Below are 9,515 nucleotides of genomic sequence, written 5' to 3'. Positions count from 1 at the left end.
GGGAAGCTACCCTCTCGTCCACTGAGTTGAACTCCAACATGCAGGCTTCGAGCCGGAGGGCAACAAGAATTGCTCACCCAGCCCATCTATCGCCTCTCACTGCGTGCAACGACGGAGTGGAAGAGAGTCCAGCCCCTCTCGAGAGAAGTGGTTCCAGAGACCTTGCTATGCGTCAAGGGGAGTCCACCTATATCCAGCCAGAACTTCTCCACCTCGCGCACTAGCTCAGGCTCCTTCTCCCCCAACAAGGTGACATTCCACGTCCCAAGAGCGAGCTTATGTAGTCGAGGTTTGGACTGCCAAGTGCCCTGCCTTCGACTGCCGCCCAGGTCACAACTTACCAGACCTCTATGGCCCCTCCAATGAGTGGTGAGCCCATTGGAGTGGGGACCCACGTTGGTTCTTCGGGCTGTGCCCGGCCGGGCCCCATAGGGACAGGCCCGGCCTCCAGGCGCTCGCCATCGTGCCCCAACTCCGGGCCTGGCTCCATAGGGGGGCCCCGGTGACCCGCGTCTGGGCGAGGGAAATCTGAGTCTCAATTGGTTTCTTTCCATAGAAGTGTTCGAGCTGCTCTTTGACTGATCCCTCATCTAGGACCTGACCTAAGACCTTACCAGGAGGAATGGAAGCCCCCGGACAACATAGCTCCCAGGATCATTGGGACACGCAAACTCCTCTACCAAAATAAGGTGGCAGCTCAGAGAGGAGATAAATAATATATAATAATTATAAAATATCTGAATTCACAATTTGTAGAACCCATTCGACTTTCCGGGGTTGGCAGACATGGTCTCACAAGATGTAGTTTCTCTTTAAATATCCTTCTTGAAAATGGCTTTGCAAATATATATGTTCCATTCATCCATCTTCTTCCGCTTATCTGAGGTCGGGTCGCGGGGGTGGCGGCCTAAGCAGGGAAGCCCAGACTTCCCTCTCCCCAGCCACTTCGTCTAGCTCTTCCCGGGGGATCCCAAGGTGTTCCCAGGCCAGGGACACATAGTCTTCCCAACGTGTCCTGGGTCTTCCCTCGTGGCTTCCTACTGGTTGGACGTGCCCTAAACACCTCCTTCGGGAGGCGTTCGGTTGGCATCCTGACCAGATGCCCGAACCACCTCATCTGGCTCCTCTCAATGTGGAGGAGCAGCGGCTTTACTTTGAGTTCCTCCCGGATGACAGAGATTCTCACCCTATCTCTAAGGAAGAGCCCCGCCACATGGCGGAGGAAACTCATTTCGGCCGCTTGTACCCGTGATCTTATCATTTCGGTCATGACCCAAAGCTCATGACCAAAGGTGAGGATGGGAACGTAGATCGACCGGTGAATTGAGAGCTTTGCCTTCCGGCTCAGCTCCTTCTTCACCACAACGGATCGGTACAACGTCCGCATTACTGAAGACGCCGCACCGATCAACCTGTCGATTTCACCATCCACTCTTCCCCCACTCGTGAACAAGACTCCTAGGTACTTGAACTCCTCCACTTGGGGCAGGGTCTCCTCCCCAACCTGGCGAGAACAATGGACTCGGATATGGAGGTGCTGATTCTCATTCCGGCCGCTTCATATATATGTTGTCTTGTCTAATCATAAATGATGCAGATGTGGCGTGTTGGTTGAGCTCCTAAAGTTTACTCCACAGCGTGCTCATCAAAAACATCCAGCTGCCGGCATGTCTACATTAAACAACCTAAACGAGGCTACTGCCTATGCTCTTCACTACAGTCACATGCTGGAGTTCTTATGTTACCTAGCTCATAACATCACTATATATCTGCCTTAGGCCAGCTAGAAGGCCTTACTGTCTACAAATCGTGATCTGTTTGGCTATCACAACTGTCTGTCAAAAGTTTGTGTCCGTTCACTTGCAGTGCTCGGACACCCAGGCAGATTTGGTACAGCATGGCAACATAAACTAGCTGAATTCTGATAGGATAAAAACTCTATAACTTAAAAACTACAGTGCTGGAAGGAGCCATAATCTGACATGAAGTGAATTAAAAAATACTTGTATCATTAATTATGATCAAGATTTCTGGTTATGTTAGGCCAGCAGAGAAGGCCTTGCTGGCCCTGACGGCACACCACTGCTAGTAACCATTGAGAAAAGATGGGTGTAGCTGGTGTTTGTACAAAACCCATTTCCATATGAGTTGGGAAATTGTGTTAGATGTAAATATAAACAGAATACAATGATTTGCAAATCCTTTTCAATCCATATTCAATTGAATGCACTACAAAGACAAGATGTTTGATGTTCAAACTCATAAACTTTGTTTTTGCTTTGCAAATAATAATTAACTTAGAATTTCATGTCTGCAACACGTGCCAAAGTAGTTGGGAAAGGGCATGTTCACCACTGTGTTACATCACCTTTTCTTTTAACAACATTAAATAAACCTTTGAGAACTGAGGAATCTAATTGTTGAGCTTGAAAGTGGAATTCTATCCCATTCTTTTTTTATGTAGAGCGTCAGTCGTTCAACAGTCCGGGGTCTCCGCTATCATATTTTACCCTTCATAATGCGCCACACGTTTTCGATGGGAGACATGTCTGGACTGCAGGCAGACCAGGAAAGTACCCGCACTCTTTTTTTATGAAGCCACGCTGTTGTAACACGTGCTGAATGTGGCTTGGCAATGTCTTGCTGAAATAAGCAGGGGCATCCTTGAAAAAGACAGCGCTTAAATGGCAGAATATGTTGTTCCAAAACCTGCATGTACCTTTCAGCATTAATGGTGCCTTCACAGATGTGTAAGTTACCCATGCCTTGGGCACTAATGCACCCCCATACCATCACAGATATTGGCTTTTGAACTTTGCGTCGATAACAATCTGGATGGTTCGCTTCCCCTTTGGTCCGGATGACACGATGTCGAATATGTCCCAAAATGTTTTTAAATGTGGACTCGTCAGACCACAGAACACTTTTCCTTTTTGCATCAGTCCATCTTAGATGATCTCGGGCCCAGAGAAGCCAACGGCGTTTCTGGATGTTGTTGATAAATGGCTTTCGCTTTGCATAGTAGAGCTTTAACTTGCACTTACAGATGTAGCGACAAACTGTATTTAGTGACAGTGGTTTTCTGAAGTGTTCCTGAGCCCATGTGGTGATATCCTTTAGATATTGATGTTGGTTTTTGATACAGTGCCGTCTGAGGGATCGAGGGTTAAGGTCATTCAATGTTGGTTTACGGCCATGCCGCTTACGTGGAGTGATTTCTCCAGATTCTCCGAACCTTTTGATGATATTATGGACCGTAGATGTTGAAATCCCTAAATTTCCTGCAATTGCACTTTGAGAAACGTTGTTCTTAAACTGTTTGACTATTTGCTCACGCAGTTGTGGACAAAGGGTAGTACCTCGCCCCATCTTTTCTTGTGAAAGACTGAGCATTTTTGAGGAAGCTGCTTTTATACCCAATCATGGCACCCACCTGTTCCCAATTAGCCAGCACACCTGTGGGATGTTCCAAATAAGTGTTTGATGAACATTCCTCAACTTTATCAGTATTTATTAGCACCTTTCCCAACTTCTTTGTCACATGTTGCTGGCATCAAATTCTAAAGTTAATGATTATTTGCAAAAAAAAAAAAAAGTTTGTCAGTTTGAACATCAAATATGTTGTCTTTGTAGCATATTCAACTGAGTATGGGTTGAAAAGGATTTGCAAATCATTGTATTCCGTTTATATTTACATCTAACACAATTTCCCAACTCATATGGAAACGGGGTTTGTAGAACCGATAAACAAATACAGCCCAAAATCCAAATGGGTCTGGTAATAGAGGCATTGTAGCCACCCGTAGAGGGCGCCACAAATTTAATTTACCTTCCAACATTTTGCAAAAGGAGGGATGTGTGTGATAAGGAACACATGGTGTGAGCGTGTGTGTGTGTGTGTGTGTGTGTGTGTGTGTGTGTGTGTGTGTGTGTGTGTGTGTGTGTGTGTGTGTGTGTGCCGGGGGGGTGGGGGTGTATTGTCATCTGCCTGCCTTCTACAGGTTTGAAATTCACACCTCGCAGACTGACAATGCCGCAAACAGGATGTAATCCCGAGTGCAGTGTGTAGTCAAGCACACTACCGGTGTTTTTTTTTGTTTATTTTTGAGGGGGGTTTAAACACTCAGTATTAATGGCATGCAAGCGTCTGTCAGACACCGACAAATACACAGCATGGTGATGATGGGAAGAGTGTGTGTGTGTGTGTGTGTGTGTGTGTGTGTGTGTGTGTGTGTGTGTGTGTGTGTGTGTGTGTGTGTGTGTGTATCCGCCCATTGGCACCATTACACTCCATTATGGATGAGCAATTTCGACACACACGTAATCACACTTGCGTATTTAATGGGTTCGCATTTTGTCATGGAAATCTGTTGATGCTGCATGTTTCCCCTCATAGAATGGCATCCCGATATTTATTTGTCCATCCCATCCATTTCCTATAGCGTATTCCATTCGGGGTCGCGGGGGGGCGCTGGAGCCTATCTCACCTACAATCGCGAGGAAGGCGGAGTACACCCTGGACAAGTCGCCACTGTTTTAAACCAAAAAAATTGCAACTGTGAAAGTATGCATACATAGGTTTTACGTTTCCTTCATTTGACCAAGCAAATACAAAAAAGTTGCTGATGTGTGCTGACTTCCAGGTTAAAATTGAAATAGGCCCACTGAAACAGTTGTTCTATGTCGGTCAAAGACATCCATCCATCCATTTTCTACCGCTTGTCCCGGGGTCGCGGGGGGGTGCTGGAGCTTATCCCAGCTGCTTTCAGGCAGTAGGCGGGGTACACTCTGGACAAGTCGCCACCTCATCGCAGGGCCAACACAGATAGACAGGCAACATTCACACTCACATTCACACACTCCACGTAAGCGGCATGGCCGGAAACCAACACTGAATGACCGTGATCTTCGATCCCTCAGATGGCACTGTATCAAAAACCGACATCAATATCTAAAGGATATCACCACATGGGCTCAAGAACACGTCAGAAAACCACTGTCACTAAATACAGTTGGTCGCTACATCTGTAAGTGCAAGTTAAAGCTCTAGTATGCAAAGCGAAAGCCATTTATAAATAACATCTAGAAACGCCGCCGGCTTCTCTGGGCCCGAGATCATCTAAGATGGACTGATGCAAAGTGGAAAAGTGTTCTGTGGTCTGACGAGTCCACATTTCAAATTGTTTTTGGACATATTCAACATCGTGTCATCCGGACCAAAGAGGAAGCGAACCATCCAGACTGTTATTGACGCAAAGTTCAAAAGCCAGCATTAGATATGGTATGGGGGTGCATTAGTGCCCAAGGCATGGGTAACTTACACATCTGTGAAGGCACCATTATGGCTGAAAGGTACATACAGGTTTTGGAACAACATATGCTGCCATCTAAGCGAAGTCTTTTCATGGACGCCCCTGCTTATTTCAGCAAGACAATGCCAAGCCACATTCAGCACGTGTTAAAACTGCGTGGCTTCGTAAAATAAGAGTGTGGGTACTTTCCTGGCCCGCCTGCAGTCTAGACCTGTCTCCGGAGTACCCGGAGGGAACCCATACAGTCACAGGAAGAACATGCAAACTCCACACAGAAAGATCCCGAGCCCAGGATCGAACCTTCATATTGTGAGGCACACGTAGTAACCCCTGTTCCACCATGCTGCACTGATCAAAGACAATAGGTCATTATTAATATTTTACAGTTGTAATTCAAAATGAAAACAATACAAATAGTCTGCTGATATAAAATGATTTGTGTTTTATCCATCCATCCATCTTCCGCTTGTCAGAGGTCGGGCTACGGGGGCAGCAGCTAAAGCAGGGAAGCCCACACTTCCCTCTCCCTAGCCATTTCGTCCAGCTCCTCCCGGGGGATCCCGAGTCGTTCCCAGGTCAGCCGGTAGACATAGTCTTCCTAACGCATCCTGGGTCTTTCCCGTGGCCTACTACCGGACGTGCCCTAAACACCTCCCGAGGGAGGCGTTCGGATGGCATCCTGACCAGATGGTCAAACCAACTCATCTGGCTCCTCTCGATGTGGAGGAGCAGCGGCTTTACTTTGAGTTCCTCCCGGATGACAGAGCTTCTCACCCTATCTCTAAGGGAGAGCCCCTCCACCCGGGAGAGGAAACTCATTCCGGCCGCTTGTACCCGTGATCTTGTCCTTTCGGTCATAACCCAGAGCTCATGACCATAGGTGAGGATGGAAACGTAGATCGACCGGTAAATTGAGAGCTTTGCCTTCCGGCTCAGCTCCTTCTTCACCACAACGGATTAATACAGCGTCTGCATTACTGAAGACGCCGCACCGATCCGCCTGTCGATCTCACGATCCACTCTTCCCTCACTCGTGAACAAGACTCCTAGGTACTTGGTCTCCTCCACTTTGGGCAAGATCTCCTCCCCAACCTGGAGATGGCACTCAAAATAAATGCCATGATCATATTTTTATTTATTCCAGACATGCCGAACAAGTTACATTATTGAACATCACATTTGAACAATTCACCATCCTGAAAAGGAGTCGGAAGAAGAAAATGAAGGCCCAAATACCCCTTTGTCAATGTCTATTATTCATGTTCAACATGTGTTGCTAGTTGCAACAAGTATAAGAAGTTGGGTAATGTACCACCTGATGCAATACCAAGTAATGTAGGGGTGTCCAAAATGACGGCGCGGTGCCATTTTTTTTTTTTTATTGGCTTAGTCTAGAAAAAATCTATTAAACAATAAAAAGCAAAACGGGCCCCTCAATCTGTGGGCGGGGGACCCTTTTTAAAAAAACTTAATGGAATTTTACATTTTTCTATGAAGGATAAAACACTGAACATTGACAAAAGATGAACGTCACACCCCCTTTAGATGGACACATTTTACAATCGAGTGAAACGCGACAAAAATGCAACAAACAGAGAAATATGAAGGTGAAGGGTACAAAATAAACCCACCTACAATCTGATATGTCTGATATATCACTAAGCTTTAGAATTTTGTTGTGAAAATCTCCTTCCGCGTCTGTGGAAACGCTTCCCGTTCACACTGTTTGGTGCCTTGTCTGAGCTGCTGTGATGTAGATGACCATAGTAACTAATTAGATGACCATAGTAATTAATTACATGACCATAGTAACTAGTACATCATGCAGATTCCAACCATTGAAACACTTTGTATAGTTGAAGACTTACGGTCATTAGAAAACATGAGTGCACATCATAATGGCAGTTACACTTTCCATCTTAAAGATCAAAAAAATTATTTGGGAATTTTCGGCAGGCCAAAATGAATATCGTAACGAGCCGCATGTGGCCTCTGGGCCTTAAAGGGGAACATTATCACCAGACCTATGCAAGCGTCAATATATACCTTGATGTTGCAGAAAAAAGACCATGTATTTTTTTAACCGATTTCCGAATTCTAAATGGGTGAATTTTGGCAAATTAAACACCTTTCTGTTTATCGGTCTTTTAGCGATGACGTCAGAACGTGACGTCACCGAGGTAATACACCCGCCATTTTCATTTTCACATTACAAACACTGGGTCTCAGCTCTGTTATTTTCCGTTTTTTCGACTATTTTTTGGAACCTTAGAGACATCATGCCTCGTCGGTGTGTTGTCGGAGGGTGTAACAACACTAACAGGGAGGGATTCAAGTTGCACCACTGGCAAGAAATCTTCCGCCAGACCCCCATTGAATTTGCCAGAGTGTCTGCACATTTTACCGGCGATGCTAAGATAGACATGGCACAGAGATGTATGGATAACCTGCAGATGCATTTGCAACGATTAAGTCGACGAAATCACAAAGGTGAGTTTTGTTGATGTTGTTGATTTATGTGCTAAGCAGACATATTTGGTCGCAGCATGACTGCCAGCTAATCGATGCTAACATGCTATGCTAATCGATGCTAACATGCTATATACGCTAGCTGTATGTATATTTGAAACTAGATACCCACATTTAATGCGAAACAAACACTTACCAATCGACGGATTTAAGTTGCTCCAGTGTCACAAGATGCGAAAATCCTGATCGTTTGGTCCGCACATTTTACCGGCGATGCTAATAAGGCAGCCATGCTATGGGCCACTTCATTAGGTACACCATTGCTATGGCCGAATAGCGTCAATAGCTATTCGCTCAATAGCTTCAATTTCTTCTTCAATTTCGTTTTCGCTATCTGCCTCCATACTCTGACCATCTGTTTCAATACATGCATAATCTGTTGAATCGCTTAAGCCGCTGAAATCAGAGTCTGAATCCGAGCTAATATCGCTATATCTTGCTGTGGTAACCTCCATGTTGTTTGTATTGGCAGCCCTGTATGACGTCACAGGAAAATGGATAGTGGTTTAGAAGATAGCGAAAATGAGGCACTTTAAAGCTTTAGTTAGGGATATTCCGGGACCGGTAACATTTTGAAAAAAACTTCAAAAAATACAACAAGCCACTGGGAACTGATTTTTATTGTTTTTAACCCTTTTGAAATTGTGATAATGTTCCCCTTTAATTTGCTCAGGTCCGTTCTACATGTACAGGCACTTGTGGACATCACATTAATACCTTAAAAGAAAGCTATTGCGTCTATTTCGGATAAAACCCGGGTTAGCTGTGATTCTACTTAGCGAAAAACTTTGTCTATTTTTCGACGGAGAGTCAACGAGAATGCGAGCTCCCGTGGATTTGATAAAAAAGATTGTGTGTGCTTTGTATTACCTGGCCGTCGAGGAAAACGGCGAATGCATTTGGACTGGCAGAGCAGACTGTATCAGTTATTGTTTGCATGTATGTCGCGGACTTGACGTCTAGGTCCAGGGTATATAAAGTCACCAAAAACAAATGGACAATGAAGGTGAAGGCAAAAGTGAGGAGTATCCTGACCAGATATCTAGATCTGATTAATTTATGATGGCTCAGGTGTGATTCACTACAACAGGGCCCCACAGCACAATGGATTCAAGTTAATTGAAATACCACAACAGTGCTTATTGTTCAGATAAGTTAAATTCAAGATCTTGCACACAAAGCAACACCGGATGTGGCTATGACGTGCGCATTTTCCGTGCATGCGTACTAGGTTGCGTTGCGCCGGCAGGCGGAGGGGTGCGGGGGTCTTGAACTGTTTGGACACAGATAAGGTTAGGTGTGATTTACCCTGGATAACCTTATCCGGTTTAGTGTAAATAGGGCCTTAATCCTACCCCTTTTCCTTTACATAGCAGTTGCTAAAACTGTTCTCCTTTTATTCACAATATACTCCATAATAACAATAAAAAATAAAAAAAAGATAACCAGTGAAGTAAGTTACATTTTGAAATCAGTAAGATTACCTAGAAAATGAATGGATGGATGAAATCAATTCAGAATGTTTATCATGGTTCTTCTTCTTTGTACTTTGTAAACATTTCAAGTTTTTAGACTTTCTTGAAGTGGATTATATTAGTACATTGTTTAGTATTATTTATATTTGATTTATTGGCTAAACTGTAACAAATGACTGTTACATGCTGTGAAATCCTT

The sequence above is a fragment of the Nerophis ophidion genome, linkage group LG13 (assembly GCF_033978795.1).
Source record: "Nerophis ophidion isolate RoL-2023_Sa linkage group LG13, RoL_Noph_v1.0, whole genome shotgun sequence".
Taxonomy (NCBI): domain Eukaryota; kingdom Metazoa; phylum Chordata; class Actinopteri; order Syngnathiformes; family Syngnathidae; genus Nerophis; species Nerophis ophidion.
This window is presented reverse-complemented; position numbering follows the sequence as displayed.